Raw genomic sequence first — 13610 nt, forward strand, 5'->3', positions numbered from 1 at the left:
AAAGGAAGCTCCTTAAGAGAAGTTCAGGAAGATTCAGTCTTTAAACTCACCATGTGGAATTCCAAAGAAGATATTAAGAAAAGTCTCACCAAGGTCTCAGGGTCCCAGCTAGCACTCCTCCATGAAACAGAAGAGCTTCTTCACCAGAAGACCTTTTTTGACTCACTCATCTATCTCTTTTTAAAGGGGTCACTTATCCATCACTTCCTGTGCCTCCCTCCTTGTTTGCGTGTCCAATCACAACAGATGCTTCTCTTAGGACTGCTTAGGGGGTAGTCAGTGGATTCTGATGTCACCCCCTCTAGCACACCTAGATTACAGACCTCCCAAAATTGGAGATATTCTCACCTTTGGTAATTAAATCTAAAGATGGGCAATCTAATTATCCAATTAATTAATCTAATTATCACAATAGTCCCTGTATCTGGCTTTGAAAGAGGTAGAAGTCCAATGGAAGTTATCCTATTTGGGGCAGGTTGGTGATAATGATCAAAAATATGTCTGGAAGATTTTCTTAGTAGCAGCTTGGAGAATTTGAGAATAGAGAGGGAAAATGATAAAAAAAAATCCAGTTGTATAATTAAATATCATTTGAAAAAAAGGGTACTTTTTTTAGAATTTAAGAAATCAAGAACATAAGGAGCTTCTAATTGTGAAATACTTGGACATGAATTAAAATCAAATTTAAAGCTCTCAAGGAATAGAAATGCTCAAAATTTAATGCTAAGCATAAGAGAAAAAAAATTCCTCTATATTATAGTATCATTTGGCAAGCTGAGACAAGGTAAAACAGTTTATCATAAACACACGGATTTGTGTTGTCGTTGAGTAGTTCTAGCATGTTTCACTCTTCATGACCCCATTTGGGGTTTTCTTGACAAAGATACTGAAGTGGTTTTCCATTTGAAATCTTTTTAGTTCAGATCAATGAATTTTAATAGAACAGTGTAGGTAGTAAGATAGACTCAGAAATCAATTCAAGCAAATACAGTTCCCATTACCCAGGCTTGGAGTTTTCAGATGCTAAATACATTGGATTGCTTTTATTTAAAATATATAAAAAAGGAAATACTGTTAGATTATAATTTTTTAAACACCCAATCTAGAACAAAGCCCCAATATTCACAAGGGAACTTGGAGATATATGTTTATATATTTCCTATCTGGAAGCAAATTGAGTCTAACTGGTTGGAGGGTAAGGGGATGATGGCAGCATTTCGAAAGACAATTTTAGGCCTACATGAAATTTATCTTCATGGTTAAGCTCATGTTTGAATGAGAATTTTCACAGATATGATAATATATAGGTATGTGGACTGTATAAACACATATTATGTTAACATTAATGTTGTATGAAGATATATAAGTATACCCAAGAATATGTAGACACTTAACTTCTTCCTTAAAAAAGAGCTAATTTCATTGGACTGGCAATATTTTTCCTTTGACATCATCATTATAATTTATTTGCTTTCACACATACACACACACACACATACACATATATGCAGTGTCATTTATTTAGCAGCTAAAAACACAGATTTTATGTATATTCAGTAGCAATTTCTGCCTTTTTAGCTGCTAAATGGCAGTGATACTGTGGCCTAAATCTGCAGATTTTGAGACTAAATTTAAGTTATTGTGGAATTTAATGGGCTCATATTGTAGTTCTTATATCAGGTTCTTGATTATATGATGAAATTTGACTGTAATTGTATGTGTGAGCCACTGGAAAAAATAAGGAAAAGGAATGACTTAATGTTGTTTTAATGAATCATACACTAAATTATCTATTTCATATGTCTATATTTCTGTATACCAGGAACTTTGTAGGATGGTCTTTTAAATAAATGTAAACCAGGGACAGCTAGATGACTATTGCCAGGCCTGGAGGCCAGATTCTGGGTTCAAATCTCACCTCAGACACTTCCTGTGTGATCCTGGGCGAGTTATTTAACTCCAACTGCCTAGCCCTTACTGCTCTTCTGATTTAGAACTGATACTTAGTATTAATTCCAAGATAGAAAATAAAGGTTTAAAAATGAACAAATAAATATAAACTAATGTTGATTGATTTAAGTCAAAGATCACCTATATTCTCTAGTTGTTTCCTTTGTCTCAGCCCATAAACTAGATGACAAATTGTCCTCTCCCCCCAACCCTGCCGCATTACAGTATCTAGTATGATACAGTTCAGCCAATCAACAAGTATTCATTAAGCAGTCACTTTGTGCTGGGTACTGTTGTGTGTACCCTAGGAATAAAAATACAAGGAAAATGAATGATAGTACCTGCCCTTTAGAGCTTACATTCTAAAAGGAAGAAGAGAACATATAAAAGGATGCTGAAAGGGAGAGAGAGGGAGGAAAGGTATTTGGTTTAGATGCATGATGGAGAAATACAGATTCCACTTTTAGAGGAAAAAAAATGAAGAAATGACTGACTTAAGGGTTCTCCCTAAATGGAGGTTTTGAGAGAAGCCATCAAGTTAGAGAGAGGTGCTACAGGGATTGGTATTTCCACAGGAGAGCTGAAATGACCTTCCAGGATGAACAGTGTTTTGGAGCTATTTTTTTAAATGCTTAATTAAGGAAATTACAGTATTTAAAATAAATCAACTTGAAAACAAGTTAGACTTTTTTTCTTCTCCTCCACTTCTCTCCCCTACTTTTCTTTAGCTCTATGTCCCTCTTGCTCCTTCCTCTTTCCTTCCTCTTTTTCATTCCATTTCCTTCTTAACTGTATGTCAAATATTTCATTATAATCATATGAGGAAAAGGATTAATTGAAATTCATAAAGATCATAAAAAGAAATCAAATGTTTTGGAGTTTTTTGTAATTATGATCTTTTACTACCATCCCTTTCCCACCCCTCCAAAAAAGGAATCACTTCCGTTGACAAACAATGCAAGACTAAGCAACTATAAAAGTGAATGCTTTGTAATCAGTGCTCCATGACAATAGTGAAAATATATGGAACATGTCCTTAGCAGCATGATTGACATACCAGCAAGAGGCCCCAAGCTGCAGTGTGATACGCTTCAGCATCAGCAGCAAGAGGCAGCAGTAGGGTTGTGCTGAGTTTTCTCAGCAGCTGTTGTAAATCCTAAGCACATCCAATTGTGTGAGCACTAAGATTAGTCTGGCTACATGATTTCTCTATTATTGGTCCAATGATTGGGCCAAAATCCCATGACTATTTTTGTTTATAGCTAACGTCTGCAGGAACAAATAAGCCTCCTTTGAATGCTGACAGGACTAAGCTATGAATGAGAATTTTAAAGGAGTTGCTGGTCGCCAAGAAGGTGCCTAGAGGATTCATTCTGATTCTGGCTCTCTGGAATGAGTCTCATGGGCAAGGCAGTGGAGAAATAATTCATAAACTCACTTTTAATGTGTATTATTATCCCCTTGTCCCAAATCACAGTTTATTAGAAATCAAAGAAAATTTAGAGATCAACTCATTCAAACCTTTCCCTTAAAAGATAGATCAATGGAGGATTAGGGAAAGGAGATAATTTACCCAAGTTCAAAAGTTTCTAAGTGCTGCGACTGGGATTTTAACCTTTGTCTTTTGTCTCCAGATTCAGTGATTTTTCTATTGTGTTGCCCACATTTTAAAGATGAGAAAACTAAGGATAGGTAGAATAAGTCAGAGGATCATTGAGGAATTTAACAGCTGAAGGAACCTCAAAGAACATCTGATGCTGTGGTTTTTAGTTTGGATTCTAGAAGAGTTGATGAATTTCAAGTCTTCTGTGACACTGTATGGGAAAAATGAATATTTACCTTTATGTTAATATAATTGGTTTCTTTTGGAACCCTATATATTTTGTGAATAATAAAACATGATTCTGTCAGTGAACTGGCTTTGCCAGACTGCCATGAAACAACAACTTCGAAGATTAACAATCCCTGATCCTATTCCAACTCACACTTAAACAGGAATCCTCTCTATAAAGTTCTTAGGAAATGGTCATCTAGTTACTGACCGATAGAGTGACTTGACCAAAGTCACAGATTACATTAGTGACAGAACTGGGACTGGATCCCAGGACTATTCTTTAAGTCTAATGATTTACAAATACCAACAGAAAGGAAAACAGTTCCTGCCTTAGAGGAATTAATTTCTTAATGGAGAAAGAAAATACATAATAGAAAGTTAAAAGGGGAGAGAGGGATAGAATTGGAGAATCCTGACTTTGCCCTGGAAAGGAAAAAGGACATTGAGGAGTTGAGTATGCTTTTTAAATGAAGGTACTCACAAATCATGGGGTAGAAGGTACTTCCAGTTTGAGAAATCCATGACAGAATAAATTTCCTGGCTAAAAGGTTTCTTTGGAATAGTAGAAAAAGAATAAAAAGCCTAGAATACAGCCTGAAGAAGAATTAATGAAAATGGTGGGCCTGCCACACATTTGATTATAATTTTAAAACCTAATATATAAATTGCTTTATTTTCTGTGATAAATAATAGAAATAGATTTCCTACTCAATTTCTTTCTGTCTCTTTCTGGTTTTCCTCATGCCTTTACCACTATCTTCATCATTGATAAATGGTCATCCAACTTATGTTTAAAAAGCCTGGGTTTTCATTATATTACAAGGCAGCCTGTTTCATTTTGGGGCAAGTCTATCATTTGTTATGATTAAATATCCAAGTCAATACTTAAAGGGGCAGTTTCAGATATGAATTGGAGTATATGACTGTGATGTCTCTTCTAAATCTGAAATTAAGTGATTTCATTGACTTTTTATATAAACATGAGGAGTATTATAGAGAAAGATTAGAACTTATAACCTGACAGGTTTCTTCATTATGTGTTTGTGAAACTCTTATTTTCTAATATCATCTAATATGTATTGTATGCAGCCAATTTTACATTATAAATCCCTTTCAACTAAACAAATAGATGTACAATTAAATTATTACCAATTTTCAAATATTTTTTCCTGCCTTTAGTTAATTATTCCTTTAGGAAATTATAATTAGCAAATAATGTGACTATGCTTATTTCTTTTATTCTGCCATTATATTGATATAATTTATTCTTACTATATTGATGCCACTCAATTGATAGTCAAACATTTTTCTTAAAAAAAAAGAGGCATATGACATTAACTGAGTAAACAAAATGTAAAAATAATGTGCTGTTTTATCATTAAATTCTTCATTGGATCACTAGTATCTGAAATGAAATCTGACATTTTTGTATGTCTTTTTAAATCCATTGATGAATTTGAAGCCGGAATATGATTTATCAAGGAGATGAGAAATAAAATGGAAGTTTTATTTCATTTCACCTTTGATTTTTACATTGTTCTCTATTATTATAAAACCCCACTCTTTCATCTTATCCTTGGTCAAAAAGAAATCTTTGTAGTCTCACTTGATAAAATATATCTGCAGGTGTCCTTGATCAAAAGAGGATTCTGGTCTCTGATGAGTTGGCATCAAAATTCTATCACAGACAATGGTTTCTTGCTTATTTTTCATCTCTACTTGCTGTTTTAATTTATAACACTATGGGTTTTTTAGAAAATAAGGGAGACAATGCAGCATTGTGCTTGTCAAGTTTATGTGGTGCAGCTGCTAGAAAACATTTGAGAGAAGAGCTACATTACTGTAGTTAAAGGTCTCTCAGCATTTCACTGGTCTTCAGCTTTTTGCAAGCTTATAACTTTGTTATAGAAAGTCTCCCCTCTTAAAGGTGACATTGAACTCTTATTTTGAATAAGAGCAAAGACTCAATGGAATAGTTTCAGAGTATCAGAAGAACAGATTGTATGCAGCTGCAAAAGGATAACTTCAACTAAAAATAAAACACTAAGCTAACAGTTTAAAAATTAGTTGTTTTTAAATACTGACATAACTCCATATAAATATATTTTTTTTCTACTATACTTACAAAATACATTGATATTCAAGGTAAAATATTCCATAGACATTTGGAATTTCATCCCAGTGCTCTAAATTTGGTGCCATAACAGGTTAAAAGGATTAGTCCATGTGCCACAGTGCTTTGTGGGACAAGTTTTCATATTTAGCAACATCTTGATATATCAATTAACATTTGAAAAATTAAATTTTTATTGATTTTTGTTTTTATTTTATATTTTATGAGTTTCATTTCTTCCAGATGTAAAATGAAGAGGGATAGACTAAATGATCTCAAAGACCCTTTCCAATTTTCCAGTTCCATGAAAAGTAGAAAGGAATATAATTAAAGTTTGTAATACCTTGAAGTCTATGTCAGGGAAGATTTTTTTCAAGATCAAGATTGAATACCAATGTTGGGATACTAACAAGACTTATGATAGGAGAGAAAAGACATCAATAACAGAAGGAATTAAAAGATAAGGCCTTGTGTTTGATGAGTTTGCCATTCTGGGTCTCTACTAAGACTACCATGTTTATGTTAAATAAACATAAGCCCAAGTGACAGTTGGAAATCACATCACTAAGTATCATTATATATGTTACATATAATGTCCTGAAAGTATTAGTGGAGTTTAAGTTAAAACTTATGAGCTTTAATAGCTTAATGTTAAGCTTTTAAGTCATTAAAGCTCAAAACTGTACTTTACAGAGGAAGGCATGGTACTAAATAATCATGGAGTGGAGATAATGAAGTGACCATGATTCTGTGAAGAACTGAAAAAATATACTGTTTTTGCCCAGTTTTCTTAAGAGCAAGGTACTTGGTACAAGAAAAACATGAAGGGATTACAAAGAAGGAAGAAAGTCATCAAATGTGTTCACAGCCAGAGACTGGCAAATTTTAAGCAATGATAACTATTTTAATACAGGCTGAGACAGAAAAGCAGGTAGCTAGGTAAAATAATAGGATAGAGTAGAGAGAAACTTTATTAGACATGAGAGACAAATGGTAAAGATTGAAAGGTGATGGATGCAAAATTATTTTTAAAACATAAGACTCTCTAGTAAGACAGCAACAGGGTCTAAAACCTGAAACAAGACTTAGTTAATTGAGTAAAATGCCAGATGCCTCCTCGGCTATATCTCTCCTCAAGTAGCTTTTATTTACTCTTACAGAAAGATGAAGGGAGCTTAAGAGCAAATCTCTTACACCTAAATCTCCACCACACTGGTCTTAGGACAGTTTCTTTCAGGTGGCTGTTGGCTCAAATAATCTAAATCAGTTCAGCCACCCAAAGACATCAAAAGGGCAAGTTTGGAGATATAGGAGGAATATGTCTTCCTTGAACAAATGCCTGTGATCTGACTTAGACTGCAACCCACCCAAACGTTGCAGCAAGCACTGGAAGTGGCTGCAAGGCAGAATACTGGAGGATGCCAGGTGTACCTGTTTTTTTTTTCCCCCACACAGCTGTACCGACTCTGCAGTAATGCCCTCATGAACTTGGAAAACAACCAGTCAGAAACTTCATTAGAAATTATTTCAACCTTTACTATTTACACAATAGAGGCCGTTCCTGAGCTGAAATCCAAGATATAACTGTTAGGTTGCTTGCAACCTACACTGTTTATTTGTATCTGAAACTTGGGCTTCATTGTAGTAGAGTTTCATACAGAAAGCAGGCTCTAAACTGTGGACATTACCTATGAACATAGATATTGGGGAATACCATGGAGTCAAAATAAATTGATAACAGACAGATGTGAAGTGTGAAATATATGTAAGTTATTACTCTTTAGTGACATAAGTGGAAAATATAAGTTTTATATATTTATTAACTACTTAATGAAATAAGAATATCTAGCTAAATGTAATTATTATAACATAAAATAAAGGAAGGAATTATGACTGAAAGATGGCTGAATAAATATTACACATGGATTAGATTAGATCTTTTAAGGATTGATTAGTTCTTCATGCCAGTGCTTTAAAGTAATTCATGAAAGCTTTTTATATGCCAATCCAACTGATAAAATTTTCAAATTATAGGAAAAAAAAGCAAAGGAATATGATCAGCAAGCTTAAATACTACTAGAACCCTGGATGACCATAGGAAAAAATGTCAAGAGAGTTGTTAGTTATCAACTCAGTAGTTCCACATGGACATAACAGTTGACACTGAAATAGTGTTTTACATAGTTCATTTAATTTTATTCTCACAGCCACAGAATCACAGAATATGAGTCAAAAGAGTCCTTGGCAGTATGCTAGCACAAACCATTCTGAAAAGGAACCCCAACTATATCATACTTGATAAATATTCACCTAGGCTCTGTTTGAATATCTATAGTTAGGACAAGCTTGTAAACTAGCGCTCTCCCTGTCTGTCTGTCTGTCTGTCTGTCTCTCCTTCCTTCTTAATATGAATTCAAAGAAAGAAGAGCAGCAAGAGCTCAGCAATTAGCATTAAGGGACTTGCCTAGGGTCACACAACTAGGAAGTGTCAGAGGGCAGATCTGAATCCAGGACTTCCCAACTCCAAGGCTGCTGTTATGTAAAGGATGGCAGCAAGGAATCCCTGCAAAATACAGGGTCAGCCTCACCCAGAATTCCAGGGGACCTCCCCCCCCCCCCCCGGAGAACTTTGGGTGAGGGGACAGTTGAAAGGGAGTTAGGCAGTTGCTTCTGGAGGGTTAATGTGGGCAGATCTCACTGCTTACTGCTCCTGACTTGGAGATTCACCTGAGAGGGCCATTGTGGCTAAGCCATCGTGGTTTCTACTGTATTTTTCCCTTTATTTTGCAGGGATTCCATGCTGCCATCCTTTACATAACACCACCATGCCACCTAGCTGCCTCAGGATTACAATCTCTTAGAGGCAGGCCATCTGTAAATGTTAGAAAGTGTTTTCCTGACAAAAAGACAAAATTTTCTACTTTGAAATTTTTAATCAATTTTACCAAGTTTTGACCTATGGAGTCCAACATATTAAGTCCTATTCCTCCTAAATATGGTAGTCCTTCAAATATATGAAGAAAGCTACTATATTTCCCCCTCGGTCTTCTTTTCTCCAGGAATATCCCCAGTTTTTTTAACTGATCCTCCTATGACATGGACTCAGGACCTTTCAGAATTCTGGTTACTCTTCTCCAGACAATGGCCTTCTTAAACTCAGACCCCCAAACTGAAAACAATACTGCAGATATATGCCTTCTTATGAAGGCAAAGTAGAGTGAAACTGTCACTTTCCAGTTTCAGGGAGTTACCTCTCTCCTAATACTCAGGATCCCATTAGCTTTTTTTGGCTCATTCATCCCATTACTGACTCATAGTGATGTTGAAAGCCCTGAAAATCTCCAGATCTGTCTGATAATAACAATTGTTTACCCATGCTGCCGTCTTGTACTTGTGAAGTTTTCTTTTAGTGTTTAAGTATATAATGTTGCACTTATTCTTTCTGAATTCCATCAATTAATTTAAGCCCAATATAATATTCTCTAGTCTGTCTCCACGGATCTTTTCGGATTTGACTATATCACACTACATCTAAGCAATCATTCCCAGATTTGTCATGCATAAATTCAATGAGTGGGCTTTCCCCAGTCATTGATAAAATACTAAAGAGCCCATCAATAGTCGTCCATACATGGCTAGGCAGAACAGTAGGGAGGGTGTTAGATCACGGGCTATTATTAGTGCAGTGGCTCCTGGAGCTGAGCATGGATTGTATAAGGATGGTGATGATTGCCAAGCCCTGAGGAACAGGTGATTAGGGATATTAGGTCTGTTCACTGTATACAGATGGAACTTGTTATAACTATGCCTCTTGTGGATAGAATGATGAATGGGTATGGTAGATGTGTGATAATAGGTTCAGTGAAGATTGTGATTCATATAATGCCATCAGAAGGCTGCTAAGTCTATTGACCCTGCAACTGAGGCTTCAGTGTGAGCCTTTAGGAGATTATATATATATATATATATTATATGTTATAGGTGAAGGCTGTAGAGTGGTATTTGGACTATAAAAGCAATTATACATGCATATCATAGGGTAGTGCTTGATAAAGAGGGATTTCCAGGATCTGTTACAATGTGAGCTATTAAAATATGAAGAGATCCCTGGTTGTCATTTAGGTTTAACGAGGATACTGAGAGGGAGAGTGATCCTACAAGGGTACAGAATAAGAAGCAGAGGCCAACATTGAGAGCAGTGGTTCCCAAACTTTTTTGGCCTACTGCCCCCTTTCCAGAAAAAAATATTACTTAGCCCCCTGGAAATTAATTTTTTTTAAATTTCAATGGCATGTAATAAGAAAGATAAATGCACTTATGGCCATCACCGCCTTCCTGGATTGTTGCAGCACCCACCAGGGGGCGGTGGCGCCCACTTTGGGAATCACTGATCTAGAGGTTCATTCTGCTTACCTCATCAGGTGATAATGACAAGAGTTGGAATGAGAGTTGTTTCAAATACAATATAGAATACAATAAAATCAGAAGAGGTGAATGCCATAATTGTGATAGTTAAAGAAAAGTTAATATAGTTAAGTATGGTTTTTTTTTTCACACTAAGGATTTCTTAATTAGATGATTTGGGCTTGCTATTATTATTAGAGGAAGAAGCCAGCAAGAAAGAATTAATAAGGTTCCTGATAGTGAATCTACAGAGAAGGGACTGTTAAAATTGTAACCTTTTTCTATATTGTGACATAGCAACCTGAGGTTGATACTAATTTGGAGGCTGTGACTATATTCAAGGTTTTTTAGAGAACCAGCTTAGTGAGATTACTATGGAATTTGGGATTAGAATTTTTAGTATTGTAGGAAATTAAGGTTTTATACATGGTTATTTCTGTGGGTGTTGGAAATGGTTAGGAGCAGGTCTAGTTCCAGTCCTGCTTTGCAGGCAGAGAATACTAGTAGAATTAGTGGTGCTATAGAGGTGGAGAAAATGTGGAAGTGGGAAATTGGGAGGGCTATAAGGATGAATAGAGATAATATTATACCCTCTAAGCATAATAGGGTAGATATTATGGGGAATGATAAATAAGGACTTCAATTAGGGACAGGGTAAAGGCTAAAATTAGGGTTAGGGTTAACTGGTATTATAAGGTATTCATGGGCTAAAACCAAGATTTATTGAGTCAAAATCAATTACCTTAATTAGACTAAAAAACTATTTGGCTCATTCTAGGCCTTTTGGGATTCACTCAGAGACTAGACCTACAGTTAATAATAAAATTAGGCAGCATGATAGTGTTAATATGGTGTTTAGGGTTGGGAGTTAAATAGCTCATGGAAGTAGTAATAGAGCAATTTATATTACAAAAAGTAGGAATATAATTGCTACTAGAAAGAATTTTATTGAAAAGGGGAGTCTGGCTGAACCTAGTGGGTGGAAGCCACATTCATCTGGACTAGATTTTTCTAGGTATTGGTAAAATTGGGGTAATCAGAAGGCAATTATTACTACAGTGGTGCCTAGGAGCATTGGTTATTAATGGAATAATGAGGTTAAGTATTTTTCTCTGGTTTTATCCAGAAATTAATGATTAGACATCAGTAGTACTAATTATACTAGGAAAATATGAATCTCTTCAGCAGATAGAGACAGAGGAATAGTCATACAGTGAAGGCTGGATTGGAGCCCCAAGGGATCAGCTAAAGAGCCCATTCTGTCATCCATACCTCAAGTCCATCAGTACCTTTGGCCACAAGATTTCTTCTGAAACATGTCAAGGTGGCTACAGACATAGGGGAAAGGCAGAGTAATAAATTCCACTGCTAGAGATTATTCAAATATCCAGACTGATTTCTTTAGAACTCTCTGGGGATTCATAAATTGTATATGATCCAATTATATATATATATATGTATATATATATGTGTGTGTGTGTTATAATAGAATACATATACATACAGTACATATACACATATTTATATTTAATATAAAACAAATATACATATATTATATGTAACATTATATAATACATACAATAAAACACATTCATAACTAGTAATAAGTATAATACATACATGAAATACCTCTTGACACATTTATATTGAACCAGTGGCAACTATTCCTCTAGCCCACCATCCAACCAATTCTGAATACATCTAATTGTATAATCTTCTAGTCCATGTTCCTCTTTGTAATGGGGCTAAAGGGGGTTTTGGTTCAAATATATTAAAGATTGGTCACCAGGAGAAAATTCCCCAATTAAGGAATAACCTCAAGTCAAAATTGACTTTTATGGAAATTTATTTACAATTGAGAAGAGGTAGAAGAAATAAGGAAATAAGAATCTAACACAGTAGGTAAATTGCCAAGATTCCCTAGTTAATCCAGGTAGATCTAATTAACCCAAGTGGAGGGCAGGGGCCCGGAGGTGAATGGAGCAAAGGCTTCAGTCACAGTCTCTATTAAAGGGAATTTCCTTAAGAGAAGTTCAGGAAGATTCAGTCTTTAAACTCACCATGTAGAATTCCAGAGGAAGATTTAAGAACAGTCTCACCAAGGTCTCAGGTTCCCAGACAGCACTCCTCCAGGAACCAGAAGAACTAGAAGACTGAGCCCAGCTGACTGAGGTCTCTTTTTAAAGGGGCCTCTTTTAGGTCACTTCCTGTGTCCTCCTCTAAATTTACACATCCAATCACAACAGATGCTTCTCTTAGGACTGTCCAGGATGTAGTCAGTAATTTCTGATTTGTTACTCTAGCACACATGGGTTACAGACCACCCAAAAATGGAGATGTTTTCACCTTTGGTGATTAAATCTAAAGATGGGCAGTGTGGATTTCATCTAATTATCACATCTTCTAGCCCAATGTTAGGGGGAGAAGGGAGGATAGGTAGAAGGAAGGATGGATGGGAGAAAGGAGAGAAGAAGGTAGAGGAAGGGAAAGGAAGGTAGCTCCCCAGCCCTGGCAGGGGGAAATTGACCAGAGCCCTTCAGGGCTCCATTAAAAGATCTGAGAGCAACTTTAGGGTTTAGAATGGCTAGGTTTTATTTAAATTAGAAAGGGGAGGTTCTAGGGAAAACTAGGAGTTAGATAGAAAGGGAAAAAGGTGCCAAGAGAGAGAGATCAGGGTAGATAGCTATCAGCCAGCCTCCAGGGTCCAGAGAGCAGAGAGGGAAAAGGCACCAAACTTTCTCATTTATACTTTCTCTGACACCTCCCACAAAGTAATTGGAAGGTGTCAGGGAAATTGTAGCAGGGAGTCCTAGGAGTTGTAGTCTCCCAGGGTTTACAATAATTTTAAATGCCACACCAACCATCCAACCAATTCTGAATACATCTAATTGTATAATCTTCTAGCCCATATTCCTCTATCTTCTCCACAATAATGGCATGAGTTACTTGATCAAGAGATTGACTAAAATCTAGGTAAAGGATTACAGTGTTATTCTTCTTAATTCCAGTTTACTAATCCTCTCACAAGTGAAAGGAACTTATTCTACTGCCATGTTCTTCATCAAATGAAGCACTTCTCCTTTTTTTCTGCTATCTTTCAGATGTTATTCACAATGTTTCAGTGGTCACTTTTGCAATTTACTTCAGTGCCTGATGATATAGTTGCCTTAAAAGTAGGTAGTCCACAGGATAGAATTCTGGGACTGGTTTCAGAAAGGTTTGAGTTTAAATCTGGCATCAGACACTAACTAGCTATGTGACCCTGGTCACACACAACCCTATTTGCCTCATTTTCCTCAATTATGAAAT

The 13610-nt window shown here is 35.8% G+C and overlaps 1 protein-coding gene across 1 annotated transcript in view; it reads left to right on the forward strand.

Moving 5' to 3' along the window:
• CSMD1 (CUB and Sushi multiple domains 1) overlaps positions 1–13610 on the forward strand; it is a 2120031-nt gene that overhangs the window by 1727983 nt on the left and 378438 nt on the right. The gene's annotated exons all lie outside the window — the stretch shown is intronic.

Source organism: Gracilinanus agilis, chromosome 2 (assembly GCF_016433145.1).
Source record: "Gracilinanus agilis isolate LMUSP501 chromosome 2, AgileGrace, whole genome shotgun sequence".
Classification (NCBI taxonomy): Eukaryota; Metazoa; Chordata; class Mammalia; order Didelphimorphia; family Didelphidae; genus Gracilinanus; species Gracilinanus agilis.